This window comes from Pseudophryne corroboree, chromosome 3 (assembly GCF_028390025.1).
Source record: "Pseudophryne corroboree isolate aPseCor3 chromosome 3, aPseCor3.hap2, whole genome shotgun sequence".
In the NCBI taxonomy this organism is placed as follows: Eukaryota; Metazoa; Chordata; class Amphibia; order Anura; family Myobatrachidae; genus Pseudophryne; species Pseudophryne corroboree.
Window position 1 is genome coordinate 464,430,799 of NC_086446.1, and position 24,143 is coordinate 464,454,941.

The 24,143-nt window shown below is 43.7% G+C and overlaps 3 pseudogenes; 1 reads left to right on the plus strand and 2 right to left on the minus strand.

Moving 5' to 3' along the window:
- Positions 1-12,820: 12,820 nt before the first annotated feature.
- Positions 12,821-12,938, minus strand: LOC134894202 (5S ribosomal RNA; annotated as a pseudogene).
- A 4,176-nt stretch (positions 12,939-17,114) lies between these two features.
- On the minus strand, positions 17,115-17,234 carry LOC134896525 (5S ribosomal RNA; annotated as a pseudogene).
- A 1,619-nt stretch (positions 17,235-18,853) lies between these two features.
- On the plus strand, positions 18,854-18,973 carry LOC134896526 (5S ribosomal RNA; annotated as a pseudogene).
- Positions 18,974-24,143: the final 5,170 nt, after the last annotated feature.

The following is a 24,143-nucleotide window of genomic DNA, read 5'->3' on the forward strand; positions in this document are numbered from 1 at the left end:
AAGGTAGTCTTTTCCTGCAAGGCCACACCCATTTTAGCGAGGCCATGCCTATTTAAGCAAGGCCACACCCCCTCTGAATGTCAATGGGGGCGTCTATGCATTTTTGAGTGTCTATGAGAAAGTGGTAATTTTAATAAAAATAAAGCCTGTATTGATAGTAGATGAATTGCTGCTGTATTTGATGACAGAAAAACAGTTGGAGCCAAATGTAATAGAGTAAGAGTTTCAAAAAGTGAGAGATTTGGTAAGGTTTTTCAGTTTTTTTTAAAGTGGCAATCATTTACACAGCATGATCAATCTGGTTTTGCAGTGTAAATGATTGGCACTTTAAAAAAAACCCTGAAAAACCTTACCAAATCTCTCACTTTCTGAAATTCCCACTCTATTACATTTGGCCCTAGATATTTTAAAAACTATGGCAGTAAAGTAAGCTTGCAAAAATTGTAATAAAAAAAATCATCAATAATCAGCTGTATTGTAATAATATAACGGAACTTGATGACTAGACTAATGCAATAGTCTTATCTCTCTGATTCAATCAGAACATGCATTGTGAAAACAGTTTGTAATTATCTCAGCATGTTGAAGAAAAATTAACTTCACACAAAATGCAATTAAGTAGGCTATACCTGCAGATAGTTCTGGTTGCCGGATGCAGCAACAGCAGCAGTGAATACTATAGTCAGTGTAATTTTAAAACCTATTAAAGTACCTTAAGATCTTTCAGTGCAAGGAGTCACGGAATAGCAAAATCAAGAGAAGGCTGCATCCAAATGTACGTAATGCTGGATTTATTTCCGCATGTATTTTTGTGTATTTTTTTCCTGCAAACCTTCAGTGCTCAAATGTATATCAAACTCTCTATGCAATGCGCAGTAGGGTGACCCGTTTTAAAGATCATCCCTCAGATCTTCTTCTAAAAATACTGTATAAATAATTAACATATTTTCACTGTGGGTTCTACTATTACATGCAGATACAGATAATGAGGTATACGACCTGGAAAAATATACCATACGTTTTACAATAACCTTACCTGCTATGCTTATATATGAGCAGAAGATATAGAACAAGTTAGTTATTTTAGCATCAAAGAGAATCAAGCCGACCCGAACCTCTGGGATCCAAGGGAATCTGAGCCATGGCTTGGGTTTTTCCACCATGTTTGAATTCTGAATCTTGTGTGTTTCAGATTTGATAGAAGTCCCTCCCGCTATGATTCAGATGTCAATTCACACAGGAACGCCAGAGGGGAGAGTCGGGGCACTGTTTGACGGACACCCACATGAGAGTCAGGAGACTCAGGAAACTGACAGGCACCCACATGTCCCTAGTTATTACTGGGGAGAGTCAGGACGCCCACATATCACTACTTAATAGTACTGACTGAAATAGATGGATCCTGTAGGCAGATAGTAAAACATTATTTTTTATTTTAATAGTCCTGGAAGGAACATCTCATCTATTATTACTTGCATTTTTGCTTAATGTGCTGTAACGTAACTGCAGCACCTTTATGCACAGACCAGAGGACCTCATTAACCCTTGGTGCATAGTGCACACTGGTGTTTGTTTGTTTGTTTTTGTCACTGCCGGCAGTGCAGCATTAACCCATTATTGATGCACATTAGTACATACCATTATTACTATAATATTATTATTTTTTTAGAACATGTGTGTTCAATAAAGCTCAATAGGTGCCATGGCCCACTGTGGGCCTGATTCAGACTTTCCGCTGGAGTGGGGCTGTATGCAGATTCCCATTATTGAGAATCGGCAGCTGCACAAGGCCTGTTCTATGCATGTGCAGAATGGGCCATGTGTTGTTGCCCGTAGTTCCCCTCTGCCACTGCCTAACTGAAAGGCAGTAGTGTGGAGGGGGTGGGGAGGGGGCAGATGGAGGGCTGTTTTCCTGAAAAAAAAGAGTGTGTCTTTCCCATTATCTGGGAGGAGAGAGTCAAGGGTCTGCATGTCACCACAGAGCCAAGGGTCTGCGTGTCACCACAGAGCCAAGGGTCTGCGTGTCACCAAGCAGACTTCCTGGCCTCCTAGGCCCTGCTTTCGTTGGCAAGGTGCATAAGCGGTGGTAAGCTCAACTGGTCGTGCTATTGGATCCCAGCTTGTGACGTCGGTCTCAGTGCTGGGATCACAGTTACGTGCAGGAGCTGTCTCTTCTACTGAGACTCAAAAGAAATTGGTTGTGACTCCGCACCAGTCAAAGAGTATCTTAGTTCATACTAGAGATGTGCACCGGAAATTTTTCGGGTTTTGTGTTTTGGTTTTGGGTTCGGTTCCGTGGCCGTGTTTTGGGTTCGAACGCGTTTTGGCAAAACCTCACCGAATTTTTTTTGTCGGATTCGGGTGTGTTTTGGATTCGGGTGTTTTTTTCAAAAAACCCTAAAAAACAGCTTAAATCATAGAATTTGGGGGTCATTTTGATCCCAAAGTATTATTAACCTCAATAACCATAATTTACACTCATTTTCAGTCTATTCTGAACACCTCACACCTCACAATATTATTTTTAGTCCTAAAATTTGCACCGAGGTTGCTGGATGACTAAGCTCAGCGACCCAAGTGGCCGACACAAACACCTGGCCCATCTAGGAGTGGCACTGCAGTGTCACGCAGGATGGCCCTTCCAAAAAACACTCCCCAAACAGCACATGACGCAAAGAAAAAAAGAGGCGCAATGAGGTAGCTGTGTGACTAAGCTCAGCGACCCAAGTGGCCGACACAAACACCTGGCCCATCTAGGAGTGGCACTGCAGTGTCACGCAGGATGGCCCTTCCAAAAAACACTCCCCAAACAGCACATGACGCAAAGAAAAAAAGGCGCAATGAGGTAGCTGTGTGACTAAGCTCAGCGACCCAAGTGGCCGACACAAACACCTGGCCCATCTAGGAGTGGCACTGCAGTGTCACGCAGGATGGCCCTTCCAAAAAACACTCCCCAAACAGCACATGACGCAAAGAAAAAAAGAGGCGCAATGAGGTAGCTGTGTGAGTAAGCTAAGCGACCCTAGTGGCCGACACAAACACCTGGCCCATCTAGGAGTGGCACTGCAGTGTCAGGCCGGAAGGCCCTTCCAAAAAATACTCCCCAAACAGCACATGACGCAAAGAAGAAAAAAAAGAGGCGCAATGAGGTAGCTATGTGACTAAGATAAGTGACCCTAGTGGCCGACACAAACACCTGGCCCATCTAGGAGTGGCACTGCAGTGTTACGCAGGATGGCCCTTCCAAAAAACACTCCCCAAACAGCACATGACGCAAAGAAGAAAAAAGAGGCGCAATGAGGTAGCTGTGTGACTAAGATAAGTGACCCTAGTGGCCGACACAAACACCTGGCCCATCTAGGAGTGGCACTGCAGTGTCACGCAGGATGGCCCTTCCAAAAAACTCTCCCCAAACAGCACTTGACGCAAAGAAGAAAAAAAAGAGGTGCAATGAGGTAGCTGTGTGACTAAGCTCAGCGACCCAAGTGGCCGACACAAACACATGGCCCATCTAGGGGTGGCACTGCAGTGTCAGGCAGGATGGCCCTTCCAAAAAATACTCCCCAAACAGCACATGACGCAAAGAAGAAAAAAAAGAGGCGCAATGAGGTAGCTGTGTGAGTAAGCTAAGCGACCCTAGTGGCCGACACAAACACCTGGCCCATCCAGGAGTGGCACTGCAGTGTCACGCAGGATGGCCCTTCAAAAAAACACTCCCCAAACAGCACATGACACAAAGAAAAAAAGAGGCGCAATGAGGTAGCTGTGTGACTAAGCTCAGCGACCCAAGTGGCCGACACAAACACCTGGCCCATCTAGGAGTGGCACTGCAGTGTCAGGCAGGATGGCCCTTCCAAAAAACACTCCCCAAACAGCACATGACGCAAAGAAAAATGAAAGAAAAAAGAGGTGCAAGATAGAATTGTCCTTGGGCCCTCCCACCCACCCTTATGTTGTATAAACAGGACATGCACACTTTAACCAACCCATCATTTCAGTGACAGGGTCTGCCACACGACTGTGACTGAAATGACGGGTTGGTTTGGACCCCCACCAAAAAAGAAGCAATTAATCTCTCCTTGCACAAACTGGCTCTACAGAGGCAAGATGTCCACTTCATCATCATCCTCCGATTCATCACCGTGTACATCCCCCTCCTCACAGATTATCAATTCGTCCCCACTGGAATCCACCATCACAGCTCCCTGTGTACTTTGTGGAGGCAATTGCTGCTGGTGAATGTCTCCATGGAGGAATTGATTATAATTCATTTTAATGAACATCATCTTCTCCACATTTTCTGGAAGTAACCTCGTACGCCGATTGCTGACAAGGTGAGCGGCGGCACTAAACACTCTTTCGGAGTACACACTGTGGGAGGGCAACTTAGGTAGAATAAAGCCAGTTTGTGCAAGGGCCTCCAAATTGCCTCTTTTTCCTGCCAGTATACGTACGGACTGTCTGACGTGCCTACTTGGATGCGGTCACTCATATAATCCTCCACCATTCTTTCAATGGGGAGAGAATCATATGCAGCGACAGTAGACGACATGTCCGTAATCGTTGGCAGGTCCTTCAGTCTGGACCAGATGTCAGCATCAGCAGTCGCTCCAGACTGCCCTGCATCACCGCCAGCGGGTGGGCTCGGAATTCTGAGCCTTTTCCTCGCACCCCCAGTTGCGGGAGAATGTGAAGGAGGAGATGTTGACAGGTCGCGTTCCGCTTGACTTGACAATTTTCTCACCAGCAATTCTTTGAACCCCTGCAGACTTGTGTCTGCCGGAAAGAGAGATCCAAGGTAGGTTTTAAATCTAGGATCGAGCACAGTGGCCAAAATGTAGTGCTCTGATTTCAACAGATTGACCACCCGTGAATCCTTGTTAAGCGAATTAAGGGCTCCATCCACAAGTCCCACATGCCTAGCGGAATCGCTCTGTGTTAGCTCCTCCTTCAATGTCTCCAGCTTCTTCTGCAAAAGCCTGATGAGGGGAATGACCTGACTCAGGCTGGCAGTGTCTGAACTGACTTCACGTGTGGCAAGTTCAAAAGGTTGCAGAACCTTGCACAACGTTGAAATCATTTTCCACTGCGCTTGAGACAGGTGCATTCCACCTCCTATATCGTGCTCAGTTGTATAGGCTTGAATGGCCTTTTGCTGCTCCTCCAACCTCTGAAGCATATAGAGGGTTGAATTCCACCTCGTTACCACTTCTTGCTTCAGATGATGGCAGGGCAGGTTCAGGCGTTTTTGGTGTTGCTCCAGTCTTCTGTACGTGGTGCCTGTACGCCGAAAGTGTCCCGCAATTCTTCTGGCCACCGACAGCATCTCTTGCACGCCCCTCTCGTTTTTTAAATAATTCTGCACCACCAAATTCAAGGTATGTGCAAAACATGGGACGTGCTGGAATTTGCCCATATTTAATGCACACACAATATTGCTGGCGTTGTCCGATGCCACAAATCCACAGGAGAGTCCAATTGGGGTAAGCCATTCCGCGATGATCTTCCTCAGTTGCCGTAAGAGGTTTTTAGCTGTGTGCGTATTCTGGAAAGCGGTGATACAAAGCGTAGCCTGCCTAGGAAAGAGTTGGCGTTTGCGAGATGCTGCTACTGGTGCCGCCGCTGCTGTTCTTGCGGCGGGAGTCCATACATCTACCCAGTGGGCTGTCACAGTCATATAGTCCTGAGTCTGCCCTGCTCCACTTGTCCACATGTTCGTGGTTAAGTGGACATTGGGTACAACTGCATTTTTTAGGACACTGGTGAGTCTTTTTCTGAGGTCTGTGTACATTTTCGGTATCGCCTGCCTAGAGAAATGGAACCTAGATGGTATTTGGTACCGGGGACACAGTACCTCCAACAAGTCTCTAGTTGCCTCTGCAGTAATGATGGATACCGGAACCACGTTTCTCACCGCCCAGGATGCCAAGGCCTCAGTTATCCGCTTTGCAGCAGGATGACTGCTGTGATATTTCATCTTCCTCGCAAAGGACTGTTGGACAGTCAATTGCTTGGTGGAAGTAGTAAAAGTGGTCTTACGACTTCCCCTCTGGGATGACCATCGACTCCCAGCAGCAACAACAGCAGCGCCAGCAGCAGTAGGCGTTACACGCAAGGATGCATCGGAGGAATCCCAGGCAGGAGAGGACTCGTCAGAATTGCCAGTGACATGGCCTGCAGGACTATTGGCATTCCTGGGGAAGGAGGAAATTGACACTGAGGGAGTTGGTGGGGTGGTTTGCGTGAGCTTGGTTACAAGAGGAAGGGATTTACTGGTCAGTGGACTGCTTCCGCTGTCGCCCAAAGTTTTTGAACTTGTCACTGACTTATGATGAATGCGCTGCAGGTGACGTATAAGGGAGGATGTTCCGAGGTGGTTAACGTCCTTACCCCTACTTATTACAGCTTGACAAAGGCAACACACGGCTTGACAAATGTTGTCCGCATTTCTGTTGAAATACTTCCACACTGAAGAGCTGATTTTTTTTGGTATTTTCACCAGGCATGTCAATGGCCATATTCCTCCCACGGACAACAGGTGTCTCCCCGGGTGCCTGACTTAAACAAACCACCTCACCATCAGAATCCTCCTGGTCAATTTCCTCCCCAGCGCCAGCAACACCCATATCCTCCTCATCCTGGTGTACTTCAACACTGACATCTTCAATCTGACTATCAGGAACTGGACTGCGGGTGCTCCTTCCAGCACTTGCAGGGGGCGTGCAAATGGTGGAAGGCGCATGCTCTTCACGTCCAGTGTTGGGAAGGTCAGGCATCGCAACCGACACAATTGGACTCTCCTTGTGGATTCGTGATTTCGAAGAACGCACAGTTCTTTGCTGTGCTTTTGCCAGCTTAAGTCTTTTCATTTTTCTAGCGAGAGGCTGAGTGCTTCCATCCTCATGTGAAGCTGAACCACTAGCCATGAACATAGGCCAGGGCCTCAGCCGTTCCTTGCCACTCCGTGTGGTAAATGGCATATTGGCAAGTTTACACTTCTCCTCCGACGATTTTATTTTAGATTTTTGAGTCCTTTTTTTACTGATATTTTGTGTTTTGGATTTTACATGCTCTGTACTATGACATTGGGCATCGGCCTTGGCAGACGACGTTGATGGCATTTCATCGTCTCGGCCAGGACTAGTGGCAGCAGCTTCAGCACGAGGTGGAAGTGGATCTTGATCTTTCCCTATTTTTGGAACCTCAACATTTTTGTTCTCCATATTTTAATAGGCACAACTAAAAGGCACCTCAGGTAAACAATGGAGATGGATGGATACTAGTATACTTATGGATGACGAGCGACTGCCGACACAGAGGTAGCTACAGCCGTGGACTACCGTACTGCGCGTCTGCTAGTATAGACTGGATGATAATGATATAAAAAATATATATATATCACTACTGCAGGACAGGTATATATTGTATAATGACAGACCTGATGGACACTGTCAGCACTGCAGACTCCTAAACTACTAGTATGAAGAAGATGGAAAAAAAAAAAAACCACCACAGGTAGGTATACAATTATGGACGAGCGACTGCCGACACAGAGGTAGCTACAGCCGTGGACTACCGTACTGCGCGTCTGCTAGTATAGACTGGATGATAATGATATAAAAAATATATATATCACTACTGCAGGACAGGTATATATTGTATAATGACCGACCTGATGGACACTGTCAGCACTGCAGACTCCTAAACTACTAGTATGAAGAAGATGGAAAAAAAAAAAACCACCACAGGTAGGTATACAATTATGGACGAGCGACTGCCGACACAGAGGTAGCTACAGCCGTGGACTACCGTACTGCGCGTCTGCTAGTATAGACTGGATGATAATGATATAAAAAATATATATATATCACTACTGCAGGACAGGTATATATTGTATAATGACGGACCTGCTGGACACTGTCAGCACTGCAGACTCCTAAACTACTAGTATGAAGAAGATGGAAAAAAAAACCCCCACCACAGGTAGGTATACAATTATGGACGAGCGACTGGCGACACAGAGGTAGCTACAGCCGTGGACTACCGTACTGCGCGTCTGCTAGTATAGACTGGATGATAATGATATAAAAAATATATATATATCACTACTGCAGGACAGGTATATATTGTATAATGACGGATCTGCTGGACACTGTCAGCACTGCAGACTCCTAAACTATTAGTATGAAGAAGATGGAAAAAAAAAAACCCACCACAGGTAGGTATACAATTATGGACGAGCGACTGCCGACACAGAGGTAGCTACAGCCGTGGACTACCGTACTGCGCGTCTGCTAGTATAGACTGGATGATAATGATATAAAAAATATATATATATCACTACTGCAGGACAGGTGTATATTGTATAATGACGGACCTGCTGGACACTGTCAGCACTGCAGACTCCTAAACTACTAGTATGAAGAAGATGGAAAAAAAAAACCCACCACAGGTAGGTATACAATTATGGACGAGCGACTGCCGACACAGAGGTAGCTACAGCCGTGGACTACCGTACTGCGCGTCTGCTAGTATAGACTGGATGATAATGATATAAAAAATATATATATATCACTACTGCAGGACAGGTATATATTGTATAATGACGGACCTGCTGGACACTGTCAGCACTGCAGACTCCTAAACTACTAGTATGAAGAAGATGGGAAAAAAAAAAACACCACAGGTAGGTATACAATTATGGACGAGCGACTGCCGACACAGAGGTAGCTACAGCCGTGGACTACCGTACTGCGCATCTGCTAGTATAGACTGGATGATAATGATATAAAAAATATATATATATCACTACTGCAGGACAGGTATATATTGTATAATGACGGACCTGCTGGACACTGTCAGCACTGCAGACTCCTAAACTACTAGTATGAAGAAGATGGAAAAAAAAACCCCACCACAGGTAGGTATACAATTATGGACGAGCGACTGCCGACACAGAGGTAGCTACAGCCGTAGACTACCGTACTGCTCGTCTGCTAGTATAGACTGGATGATAATGATATAAAAAATATATATATATCACTACTGCAGGACAGGTATATATTGTATAATGACGGACCTGCTGGACACTGTCAGCACTGCAGACTCCTAAACTACTAGTATGAAGAAGATGGAAAAAAAAAACCCACCACAGGTAGGTATACAATTATGGACGAGCGACTGCCAACACAGAGGTAGCTACAGCCGTGGACTACCGTACTGCGCGTCTGCTAGAATAGACTGGATGATAATGATATAAAAAATATATATATATCACTACTGCAGGACAGGTATATATTGTATAATGACGGACCTGCTGGACACTGTCAGCACTGCAGACTCCTAAACTACTAGTATAAAGAAGATGGGAAAAAAAACCCACCACAGGTAGGTATACAATTATGGACGAGCGACTGCCGACACAGAGGTAGCTACAGCCGTGGACTACCGTACTGCGCGTCTGCTAGTATAGACTGGATGATAATGATATAAAAAATATATATATATCACTACTGCAGGACAGGTATATATTGTATAATGACGGACCTGCTGGACACTGTCAGCACTGCAGACTCCTAAACTACTAGTATGAAGAAGATGGAAAAAAAAAAACCCACCACAGGTAGGTATACAATTATGGACGAGCGACTGCCGACACAGAGGTAGCTACAGCCGTGGACTACCGTACTGCGCGTCTGCTAGTATAGACTGGATGATAATGATATAAAAAATATATATATATCACTACTGCAGAACAGGTATATATTGTATAATGACGGACCTGCTGGACACTGTCAGCACTGCAGACTCCTAAACTACTAGTATGAAGAAGATGGGAAAAAAAAACCCCACCACAGGTAGGTATACAATTATGGACGAGCGACTGCCGACACAGAGGTAGCTTCAGCCGTGGACTACCGTACTGCGCGTCTGCTAGTATAGACTGGATGATAATGATATAAAAAATATATATATATCACTACTGCAGGACAGGTATATATTGTATAATGACGGACCTGCTGGACACTGTCAGCACTGCAGACTCCTAAACTACTAGTATGAAGAAGATGGAAAAAAAAAACCCACCACAGGTAGGTATACAATTATGGACGAGCGACTACCGACACAGAGGTAGCTACAGCCGTGGACTACCGTACTGCGCGTCTGCTAGTATAGACTGGATGATAATGATATAAAAAATATATATATATCACTACTGCAGGACAGGTATATATTGTATAATGACGGACCTGCTGGACACTGTCAGCACTGCAGACTCCTAAACTACTAGTATGAAGAAGATGGAAAAAAAAAAACCACCACAGGTAGGTATACAATTATGGACGAGCGACTGCCGACACAGAGGTAGCTACAGCCGTGGACTACCGTACTGCGCGTCTGCTAGTATAGACTGGATGATAATGATATAAAAAATATATATATATCACTACTGCAGGACAGGTATATATTGTATAATGACGGACCTGCTGGACACTGTCAGCACTGCAGACTCCTAAACTACTAGTATGAAGAAGATGGAAAAAAAAAACCCACCACAGGTAGGTATACAATTATGGACGAGCGACTACCGACACAGAGGTAGCTACAGCCGTGGACTACCGTACTGCGCGTCTGCTAGTATAGACTGGATGATAATGATATAAAAAATATATATATATCACTACTGCAGGACAGGTATATATTGTATAATGACGGACCTGCTGGACACTGTCAGCACTGCAGACTCCTAAACTACTAGTATGAAGAAGATGGAAAAAAAAAAACCACCACAGGTAGGTATACAATTATGGACGAGCGACTGCCGACACAGAGGTAGCCACAGCCGTGGACTACCGTACTGCGCGTCTGCTAGTATAGACTGGATGATAATGATATAAAAAATATATATATATATCACTACTGCAGGACAGGTATATATTGTATAATGACGGACCTGCTGGACACTATCAGCACTGCAGACTCCTAAACTACTAGTATGAAGAAGATGGAAAAAAAAAAAACCACCACAGGTAGGTATACAATTATGGACAAGCGACTGCCGACACAGAGGTAGCTACAGCCGTGGACTACCGTACTGCGCGTCTGCTAGTATAGACTGGATGATAATGATATAAAAAATATATATATATCACTACTGCAGAACAGGTATATATTGTATAATGACGGACCTGCTGGACACTGTCAGCACTGCAGACTCCTAAACTACTAGTATGAAGAAGATAGAAATATAATGAATGACGGACCTGCTGGACACTGTCAGCAGAATGCGTTTATAGAATAAAAAAAAAAAACACCACACGAGTGTTTAACTTTTTCAGGCAGACAATATACTGGTGGTCACTGCTGGTCAGTCACACTGGCACTCTGGCAGCAAAAGTGTGCACTGTTAAATATGTACTCCTGCTATAAATGCTCCCCAGTCTCCCCCACAATTAAGCTGTGTGAGCAGTGAGCACTACTCAGCACAGTCAGATATACATAGATGATATTATCATGCAGCACACTGAGGCTGAGCACAGATATGGTATGTGACTGTGTATCGTTTTTTTTCAGGCAGAGAACGGATTATATTAAATAATAAATAAAACTGGTGGTCACCACTAGTATAACTATCAGCAAAACTCTGCACTCTCTGAGTACTCCTAAATTCCTAATGCTCCAGTAAATCAAGTGTCTCACTCTCTATCTAAACGGAGAGGACGCCAGCCACGTCCTCTCCCTATCAATCTCAATGCACGTGTGAAAATGGCGGCGACGCGCGGCTCCTTATATAGAATCCGAGTCTCGCGATAGAATACGAGCCTCGCGAGAATCCGACAGCGGGATGATGACGTTCGGGCACGCTCGGGTTAGCCGAGCAAGGAGGGAAGATCCGAGTCTGCCTCGGACCTGTGTAAAAAGCGTGAAGTTCGGGGAGGTACGGATTCCGAGGAACCGAACCCGCTCATCTCTAGTTCATACGACAGAAAAACAGCATTCATAGAATAATGTGACTAATTGTCATTGTGAAAACTGCTGGAGGTGCACCAAAAAGTCAATGTATAACCTAGAGTACAAATAAAGAGAAGAAAAAATACTTTTGTTTGGCGCACTCTTTTCTAAATGAAATTGTAGTAGACTTATAAATCAGTAAGGTTGTAATCTATAAAATTTAGCTTTTATTCAATTCATTAAAATATATCATCCCCTGAACAAAATTGATTATTTAAAACTGATAAATATCAGAAATTATTGCAGCACGGCAGAGCTAGCGGGAATATAAATGCCGAAATGCAGGTCCTATTGTGGACAAAAAAATGCGCACTTGTTGTGTGTTCATTAGATAACACAAAGGTCTAGAACACGATTGTTCTCTCTTAAATGATAATAATATAGAAAATCATGCAGTAATTATGCTAGAATAGTACACACTGGATTGAGCATATACTGATAGTGATATATATTCCTCCTAGCTGGGTAAACAGCGGGTTCCTGTTGGAGAATAACAGAATGTCATTATCTCTATAAAGTGTCCCTGACTATCCTAGACCCAGTCCGGTGGAACCATGCATTTACATACAATCTCCCGCATTAGTAGGTCAATAATTATCTCTCAAAGATACCTCTGTTTCGTCTATACCCAAACGGGTTAAATTATACGTGATATGCCGAGATCTCCAGCATCAATATTTCATGTTCCTATTTGTAATCGCTACACCAATATATCGAAGAGAAATGTGGTTTGGATGATGGCAGCAGGAGTGTCGAAAACGCAGATGAATCTGCTGTCAACGTTAGACTGGAGTTTCCTCAATACTCTGACCTGCTTCACCGGGTATTCCCAGGTAGTCTCCCGCCTGGTACTGGCCCGGCCCAATACTGGATAGCTTCCAAGATCGGATGAGATTGGGCGTATGCAATATGGTATGAAAGCAGGTTCCACCTCTCTGGGTCTAGGATAGTCAGGGACACCTTATAGAGATAATGAGATTGTTTTTCTCCAACAGGAACCCGCCGTTTACCCAACTAGGAGGAATGTATATCTGACTATCAGTATATGCTCAATCCAGTGTGTACTATTCTAGCATAATTACTGTATGATTTTCTATATTATTATCATTTAAGAGAGAACAATTGTGTTCTGGACCTTTGTGTTATCTAACGAACACACAAGTGCGCATTTTTTTGTCCACAATAGGACCTGCATTTCGGCATTTATATTCCCGCTAACTCTGCCGCGCTGCAATAATTTCCGATATTTATCAGTTTTAAATAATCAATTTTGTTCAGGGGATGATATGCAGTATTTTTATGAATTAAATAAAAGCTACATTTTATACATTAACAACATTACTAACTTATAAGTCTACTACAATTTCGTTTTCAAAAGAGTGTGCCAAACAAAAGTCTTTTTTCCTCTCTTTATTTGTACTCTTCGACTGAGATGTCTCCTGAAAGACCCGCCTACCAATCGGATGGAAATTTAATGTTGCTTGCAAACGGCATTGAACTTCAATCCATTTATGAAACAGGCCCTGTGTTCATAAATATAAGCACTGTGATTCCACAGTGTGAGTTGTAATTTGTGAAAAAACAATAAAAAGTTTTTTTTATTATTTTCTGTACAACTTGTGTGTTCAATAAAGCTCTATAGGGGTTATGCCGCACTGCGTTAATAAATATAAGCATGGTGAGTCCGCAGTGTGAGTTGTCATTTGTAAAAAAAAAAAAAAGTTATTTTTATTGTTTCATACAACTTGTATGTTAGTAAAGTTCAATAAGTGCTGTGCCCCACTGTGTTCATAAATATAAGCACTAAGTCCATATAGATCACAATCAGTTGATAGAAGAGCAGGAGCAGCAACCAAGTACTAGTGCTGTGGCTGCTGCCAGTCATGATAGTACTACAACATCTACTAAAGGTGGTCTAGGGGGCAGAAAGTTTAGAAAAGGGCAAATGAAATCATAATCTTTCACAGTGTTAAAAAAAATGGGTAGAGGTGTCACAATAAAAAACAACAAATTAATGCCCTCTCCCCCAAAAATCATAACACTAAGGCTGAACAACAAACTGTGGTTCACAAATCCCTGTAGAGAGTCTAGGGGTGTCCACGTTAGCTATGTGTGGGTCTGACATTTCTTAGACTGTAGTCATAGAGAAGCCTCTTTCACCTGCTTCCACCATTTCAGCACCATCTGCAAATGTGGGGATGGGCAGTACAAGTAAGGATAGTGATGATGACATAATAGAAATTGAGGATGCTAGTGTGGAAGTGGAACAGGATGAGGTCAGTATTTGTGTACTATCTGATGCTAATGATTATGAGGATGTTGATGATGTTGTTTGTGTCAACCAACAGTGGCATCAGTTCTTGCCCATGATAAAAAGAAAGACATTGCGATGCCTGGGCATAAGGCCAAAAAAGCCACCTCTTGGGTGTTATTTGGATTATTTTTACACAAATCCTGGCAACATTTGTGAAGATATCTGTTCCATTTGTGAGGCCAAAGTTAGTAGAGGTATGGCGAGCTCATACCTCTAGATGTAAACATCTTGGCACTTCCTCCATGTTACATCATTTGTGGCAAGGTCATAAAATGTATTTTACAAAATTATAATAGCTTGTAAATAATATTAAGCAGTCCAGTATCAGCTACTAGCAGTTTGGACCAGCACATGCAATCTACACAGCTAACATCCTCCTCATCAACCTTTTTATTACTGATCAGAGATAATACATTCAAAAAATTGGTTTGTGGGGACTTAAACAAACCAAGCACTTCAGCTACAAATGTGTCAGTCCCTGTTGCTGGAGTGCTTGGTTTGTTAAACGGTGCATTTACTTTTTAATATCCAACATAAGGGTGGGTGGGGGGGTCACAAGGGCAATTCCATCTTTCAACGCTTTTCTTTTCTGCTACTGCTGTGTGGCAATGTTTCAAAGATGTGCTATAAACTGCTGTGTGTTTGTGCCGCTGCTCTTTCACTTAATAGCCAGAAAGCTTGCTGTAGCATTTGGCTAATATTGATGAAAACAATATCATGAGCTGTAAAGTGGTCAAATATGACTGGAAATTAATGTTATTGAGGTTAATAATACTGTAGGAATAATAAAAAAAAATGGCCAAATTAAGTAATTGTAGCTGTTTTATTAATTTTTCAAAAACCAAAACATGTGAGGGCAGTTTTGGCAAAACCCAATGAAGAATTATAACCAATACTGAAATACAAGATTCGGCGCATATTTCTAATAAGCACACATAGGCATACATTTAAATTATTCACCAATCTATACATGCTCACTGCCTACATGGTACTGTTGTAGCTGTACAGATAAAGAAAATAACTTTTCACTGATTTGTTGCTGAACAGAAATGTGCACATTGGCGTTGGCGGCGATACGGCACTACAATTAGCCAACCTGAATTATGTCTGTTTCATGAAATTTAGCATTTTTTTACCTCTATGACTAGTGATTAAGGAAAACGTTTTTATTACATACAAAAAAAAATCAGGTCTACTGTGGTGTAACGTGTATAAGGGGTACTACTGTGTGGTGTAATGTGAATTTATAATGTTCTGTGGCCACGCCCCTTCCTCATGAAGCCACACCCCACTAAGGGGTGCCAGAATATATATTTACATACCAAAAAAATTAGCCTAGGGCCGGCCCTAATCATGTACTTTGGTAAACAAATGCATCCTGCTGATATCCACCCTTATTAAAACTCAAGAAAGTGTCAAATGAACTAAAAAAAGCTGAATTACAAACAGGTCTGTCAATTTACCAGGTAAACAACACTATGGGATATAAATATATATATATATATATATATATATATAGCAAGGTGACAGCACTCTATGTCTAAAGTCAAAAGATAGTTGGTGCAAGGTCCTAATAATCAATATACACACTCACTTTTCCCATAGCTGAAAAAAGAATTAGACCAGCACTCACGTTTTAGTTGAAGAAAAAAAGGGTTTTTTTAATCCTGAAAAGACATCAAGGATACATCAAGGATACACCCCACTGTTTACAGTACGCCCAACAGCCGTTTCAACACATGGTGGTCTTCATCAGGGGCAGCTGTCACTCTGTCAGGAGCTATCTTAAATAGCGGAGAAGGCGCCAGAATATCCGAACGGGACGGCCGGAAGCAGCGCATCATAGCTGCTATCTGATTGGCTCCTGCCCGCACGTGATGCGTTGCTAGGGTACACAAACCCGGCTCTCTCCTTAGTGACCGGCTCCAGCAGCGTAACAGTAGTGTAGCGTGGGACGATCTGTATAGTAAGTACAGCGGCATGCAAATAGAAATGCTGCTGCCTGTAATCCCGGACACAGTCACATCTGCAGAGTTTTTAACCCCACAGTGCGCCAGCGGCACGGAACCACAGACAGCTCAATAATGAAATGTAATTACATGTACACATATAGGGCAATTAGACCAAACAATATCAACCTGCGTGGCAATGGTGATAACCAGCTAAGAGCAATATTGATTTAAGCATACCACCACATTAGAATGATATAAAGGACGGCTCGGATGACATGTCGCTCAGGGGTTATGAATGCAATATTTACACTCTGCAACACAACCTGCACAGCAATAATAATAAGCAGCTCAGAGCATTGTTGATGGTAGCATACCACCACTAAAGCATAATATAAGAGAAGTGTCAGAAAAGATGGCAAAGATGACATGTCACTCAGCGGTAATAGATGCAAATTTTTACACTCCACCATAACGGAGTCAATAAATCATGGCTAAAAGGATCAATTGAATCCAACAGGTATAGTACCACATGACAGTGTGGAAACCAGATGATGTCTAGCATACAGCGGGGATACAAAATGATCAGTATAGGACAATCATGTCTCAGGGTACCGTACCCAGTATTCTCATACCCTTTCCAAGTATGGTACTGACTGGGCCCAACGCTGCTTAATTGCCAAGATCGGACGAGATTGGATGATTTCCAGCGTGGTAAGATGGTATCCGATATTCGTGTCCATATCTATCCATATTATATGGCGTGAGTATCATCACCTGTGTCACAACCTGTGTGATAATGTAAATATGACCACAAGAAGAACCGTCCACCGATAATTTTAATACAACACCTAGTATTCCCACCTTGTCTCCAAATGTGGTACTTACTAGGCCCATCACTGCTTAATTGCCAAGATCGGACGGGATCGGATGAGGTCCAGTGTGGTATGGTAGTATCAATCAATACGGTGTGCAGTTATGTGTCCATTACACAATTAAGAGTCCAATTGGCCCAGTGAGTGAGAGACTAAATCAGAGAGCATTGACAGGTGTAAAATGATTAACATGACACACGGCGGTGTCTAAGAAAATTAAACCAGAACAATTGACTCAGTATATACTTCTGCCGAGTCACAGGAAGCATCCTAAACGGAATTCCTCATTAAGCCCATTCGGGGCCAATGATTGCAATCTATCAATCCATTGGTGTTCTCTTTGCAAAAGGATTTTGTTGCGATCACCACCCCTTTGTAGTGGTGGGATCTGATCCAAGATACAACACTTGAGTTGATTAATGGAATGTTTAGCCTCCATAAAATGTCTTGCAACAGGTAAGGTTGAAAAGTCACTTGAAATTCCACCCTGTGTAATGCTCTTTTTGATTGTAGAACGATGTTGACTTAGACGTTCTTTCAGCATCCTGCTAGTCTTCCCAACATATAGCAGATTGCATGGACATTTCAACACATAGACTACAAATTTGCTATTGCAGTCAAGTCTCTGTCTGATTGTGTAGGACTTCTTGTCCTGAGGGTTAGTGAACCGATTGCCGAGTAGCAGGAATGAACAGTTTGGACAGCCCGTGCACTTGAAAACCCCTGTTTTGGTAGTTAACCAATTAGAGGCTGTGCTCTTCCTTCTCTTAGAGAAATCTGTCACAACCAACATATCTTTCAGATTGGGTCCTCGTTTATATGCGAACCGAGGCGGTTGCGGAATGGCTTTTGATAATTCCGGATCCGTATCAATAAGGTGCCAATGTTCCTGTATCAGGAACATTGGCACCTTATTGATACGGATCCGGAATTATCAAAAGCCATTCCGCAACCGCCTCGGTTCGCATATAAACGAGGACCCAATCTGAAAGATATGTTGGTTGTGACAGATTTCTCTAAGAGAAGGAAGAGCACAGCCTCTAATTGGTTAACTACCAAAACAGGGGTTTTCAAGTGCACGGGCTGTCCAAACTGTTCATTCCTGCTACTCGGCAATCGGTTCACTAACCCTCAGGACAAGAAGTCCTACACAATCAGACAGAGACTTGACTGCAATAGCAAATTTGTAGTCTATGTGTTGAAATGTCCATGCAATCTGCTATATGTTGGGAAGACTAGCAGGATGCTGAAAGAACGTCTAAGTCAACATCGTTCTACAATCAAAAAGAGCATTACACAGGGTGGAATTTCAAGTGACTTTTCAACCTTACCTGTTGCAAGACATTTTATGGAGGCTAAACATTCCATTAATCAACTCAAGTGTTGTATCTTGGATCAGATCCCACCACTACAAAGGGGTGGTGATCGCAACAAAATCCTTTTGCAAAGAGAACACCAATGGATTGATAGATTGCAATCATTGGCCCCGAATGGGCTTAATGAGGAATTCCGTTTAGGATGCTTCCTGTGACTCGGCAGAAGTATATACTGAGTCAATTGTTCTGGTTTAATTTTCTTAGACACCGCCGTGTGTCATGTTAATCATTTTACACCTGTCAATGCTCTCTGATTTAGTCTCTCACTCACTGGGCCAATTGGACTCTTAATTGTGTAATGGACACATAACTGCACACCGTATTGATTGATACTACCATACCACACTGGACCTCATCCGATCCCGTCCGATCTTGGCAATTAAGCAGTGATGGGCCTAGTAAGTACCACATTTGGAGACAAGGTGGGAATACTAGGTGTTGTATTAAAATTATCGGTGGACGGTTCTTCTTGTGGTCATATTTACATTATCACACAGGTTGTGACACAGGTGATGATACTCACGCCATATAATACGGATAGATATGGACACGAATATCGGATACCATCTTACCACGCTGGAAATCATCCAATCTCGTCCGATCTTGGCAATTAAGCAGCGTTGGGCCCAGTCAGTACCATACTTGGAAAGGGTATGAGAATACTGGGTACGGTACCCTGAGACATGATTGTCCTATACTGATCATTTTGTATCCCCGCTGCATGCTAGACATCATCTGGTTTCCACACTGTCATGTGGTACTATACCTGTTGGATTCAATTGATCCTTTTAGCCATGATTTATTGACTCCGTTATGGTGGAGTGTAAAAATTTGCATCTATTACCGCTGAGTGACATGTCATCTTTGCCATCTTTTCTGACACTTCTCTTATATTATGCTTTAGTGGTGGTATGCTACCATCAACAATGCTCTGAGCTGCTTATTATTATTGCTGTGCAGGTTGTGTTGCAGAGTGTAAATATTGCATTCATAACCCCTGAGCGACATGTCATCCGAGCCGTCCTTTATATCATTCTAATGTGGTGGTATGCTTAAATCAATATTGCTCTTAGCTGGTTATCACCATTGCCACGCAGGTTGATATTGTTTGGTCTAATTGCCCTATATGTGTACATGTAATTACATTTCATTATTGAGCTGTCTGTGGTTCCGTGCCGCTGGCGCACTGTGGGGTTAAAAACTCTGCAGATGTGACTGTGTCCGGGATTACAGGCAGCAGCATTTCTATTTGCATGCCGCTGTACTTACTATACAGATCGTCCCACGCTACACTACTGTTACGCTGCTGGAGCCGGTCACTAAGGAGAGAGCCGGGTTTGTGTACCCTAGCAACGCATCACGTGCGGGCAGGAGCCAATCAGATAGCAGCTATGACGCGCTGCTTCCGGCCGTCCCGTTCGGATATTCTGGCGCCTTCTCCGCTATTTAAGATAGCTCCTGACAGAGTGACAGCTGCCCCTGATGAAGACCACCATGTGTTGAAACGGCTGTTGGGCGTACTGTAAACAGTGGGGTGTATCCTTGATGTATCCTTGATGTCTTTTCAGGATTAAAAAAACCCTTTTTTTCTTCAACTAAAACGTGAGTGCTGGTCTAATTCTTTTTTCAGCTATGGGAAAAGTGAGTGTGTATATATATATATATATATATATATATATATACATATACATATATATATATATATATATATAGATATATATTATAAGGGCACGGCCGTGCCCTTATATTAAGGCTGAATCGAACAAATGGAATTCTCCCATAGGGAACTTCTGAGATGGGGGCATGGTGTTTGAGGGGCTACACCTCAAAAGTGATTGGACGTACTGAGCTGAAATTTGTCATGGACGGGTAGAATCGTCACCCAGTGCTGCATGCCAAAATAATAAACAATGAGGAATTGGGAGTAACCTAAAGTTTCAACTGTCAGTTTTTTTCTGTGACTTCCTGTGTGGCTTTTGAGGATGGTTTTCCCATATAGTCTATGGAAAGATTTTTGGGAAGGCATAACTCAGGGTAGAGGACAAAGAAAGACTTGGGGTTTGTTTTATTAGATAGAGTATGTCCCAGTGTAGTGCCTTTTGGGGTTGTGGTTTTTCAGAAAGTTATAGTTTTTATTTTATTTAGTACAATATGCCCCATTTTAAAGATAGGGCTTGTCAATTTGTTGTATGTATGTATGTATGTATGAGAGCGGCAGTGTACAGATATATGGATGTATGAGAGCGGCAGTATATGGATGTATGAGAGCGGCAGTGTGTGGGTGTATGAGAGATGCAGTGTACGGATATATGGATGTATGAGAGCGGCAGTGTACGGATATATGGATGTATGAGAGCAGCAGTGTATGGATATATGGATGTATGAGAGCGGCAGTGTACGGATATATGGATGTATGAGAGTGGCAATGTACGGATATATGGATGTATGAGAGCGGCCGTGTATGGATGTATGAGAGCGGCAATGTATGGATATATGGATATATGGATGTATGAGAGTGGCCGTGTATGGATGTATGAGAGCGGCAGTGTACGGATATATGGATGTATGAGAGCGGCAGTGTACAGCTGTATGAGAGCGGCAGTGTATGGATGTATGAGAGCGGCAGTGTACGGATATATGGATGTATGAGAGTGGCAGTGTATGGATGTATGAGAGCGGCAGTGTACGGATATATGGATGTATGAGAGCGGCAGTGTACAGATATATGAGAGCGGCAGTATGCGGATATATGGATGTATGAGAGCGGCAGTGTATGGATGTATGAGAGCGGCAATGTACGGATATATGGATGTATGAGAGCGGCAGTGTATGGATATATGGATGTATGAGAGCGGCAGTGTACGGATATATGGCTGTATGAGAGCGGCAGTGTAGGGATGTATGAGAGCGGCAGTGTACGGATATATGGATGTATGAGAGCGGCAGTGTACGGATATATGGATGTATGAGAGCGGCAGTGTATGGATGTATGAGAGCGGTAGTGTACGGATATATGGATGTATGAGAGCGGCAGTGTATGGATGTATGGGAGCGGCAGTGTATGGATATATGGATGTATGAGAGCGGCAGTGTACAGATATATGGATGTATGAGGGCGGCAGCGTATGGATATATGGATGTATGAGAGCGGCAGTGTATGGATATATGGATGTTTGAGAGCGGCAGTGTACAGATATATGGATGTATGAGAGCGGCAGTGTATGGATATATGGATGTATGAGAGAGGCAGTGTACAGATATATGGATGTATGAGAGCGACAGTGTACAGATATATGGATGTATGAGAGCGGCAGTGTATGGATGTATGAGAGCGGCAGTGTACGGATATATGGATGTATGAGAGCGGCAGTGTACGGATATATGGATGTATGAGAGCGGCCGTGTATGGATGTATGAGAGCGGCAGTGTACGGATATATGGATATATGGATGTATGAGAGTGGCCGTGTATGGATGTATGAGAGCGGCAGTGTACGGATATATGGATGTATGAGAGCGGCAGTGTACAGATATATGGATGTATGAGAGCAGCAGTGTACAGATGTATGAGAGCGGCAGTGTAAGGATGTATGAGAGCGGCAGTGTACGGACATATGAATGTATGAGAGCAGCAGTGTATGGATGTATGAGAGCGGCAGTGTACGGATATATGGATGTATGAGAGCGGCAGTGTACGGATATATGGATGTATGAGAGCGGCAGTGTACGGATATATGGATGTATGAGAGCGGTAGTGTACGGATATATGAGAGCGGCAGTGTACGGATATATGGATGTATGAGAGCGGCAGTGTATGGATGTATGAGAGCGGCAATGTACGGATATATGGATGTATGAGAGCGGCAGTGTATGGATATATGGATGTATGAGAACGGCAGTGTACGGATATATGGATGTATGAGAGCGGCAGTGTAGGGATGTATGAGAGCGGCAGTGTACGGATATATGGATGTATGAGAGCGGCAGTGTACAGATATATGGATGTATGAGAGCGGCAGTGTATGGTTATATGGATGTATGAGAGTGGCCGTGTATGGATGTATGAGAGCGGCAGTGTATGGATGTATGAGAGCGGCAGTGTACAGATACTGTATATGGATGTATGAGAGCGGACGTGTATGGATGTATGAGAGCGACAGTGTACAGATATATGGATGTATGAGAGCGGACGTGTATGGACGTATGAGAGTGGCAGTGTACAGATATATGGATGTATGAGAGCGGACGTGTATGGATGTATGAGAGCGGCAGTGTACAGATATATGGATGTATGAGAGCGGACGTGTATGGATGTATGAGAGCGCAGTGTACAGATATATGGATGTATAAGAGCGGCCGTGTATGGATGTATGAGAGCGGCAGTGTATGGATATATGGATGTATGACAGCGGCAGTGTATGCATGTATGAGAGCGGCAGTGTAGGGATATATGGATGTATGAGAGATGCAGTGTAGGGATGTATGAGAGCGGCAGTGTATGGATGTACAGTATGAGAGACAGAATGAAATAGCGTGTGTGTGTGGCAGAAATAAAACAAGATAGTATGTGTGTAAAAGAGAGCAAGAATCAGAGAGAAAAAGGAGAGATGTGAAGTAATATGAGAGAGAGCAGAGAGTGTATGAGTGAGAGGTGGCAGTCGGGATGAGAAGGCAGCGGCCGCACCATACAACCCGGCACCGCACTGCTGCTGCTGTCAGTCGTGAAGAGCCTTCTCGGAACCAGAGAGCTAGCCAGGAGGGATAAAGTATGTAAGTACCAGAGTGTGTGTGTTTAGCTGTGTACGTATTTTGCTATATGTGTGTGTGTGTGTGTGTGTGTGTGTGTGTACAATTGTTTTGCTATGTGTGTTTAGCTGTTTGTGTGTTTTGTCATACGTGTGTATGTGTGTTTTGCTATATGTGTGTCTTTTACTATGTGTGTGTATATACAGGGCCCGCCTGACCATTACATCGCGGAGAGTACCATATGTGGAGGGTGCTGCCTGCTGCCTTCTCATCTCCTCCCAAGGTGTGCTCGCACCCCTGCTGCACTGCCCCAAGAGAGAGCCTGGATCACAGGGTGAGGTGAGTGGGGAGCCAGGAAGGGAAACCACTGGCACAGGGTCGCACACTGCGGCCGCCATCTTTCTGCAAGCACACTTTCTCTCTGTCACCTCTGCCTCAGTCACCCACTCTATACCTGTTACCCACTATCTCCCTCTCACTCCTGTCTCAGTCACCCACTGTCTCCCTGTCAACCCTGCCTCAGTCACTCACTATCTCCCTGTCACCCCTGCCTCACCAGTCACCTACTATCTCCCTGTCACCCCTGCCTCACCAGTCGCCCACTATCTCCCTGTCACCCCTACTTCAGTCACCCACTATCTCCCTGTCACCCCTGTCTCACAGTCACCCACTATCTCCCTGTCACCCCTGCCTCAGTCACTCACTATCTCCCAGTCACCCCTGCCTCAGTCACCCACTTTCTCCCTGTAACCCTACCCTCAATACCTTGAACGAGAGCTGTCTATGTATTCTATTAAGGGATGGTTACCTAATAGCTGTGCCTCCACTCAAGCTATGTGTAGTATTTAACTACCGTTAAGGCTTGCTTGAGT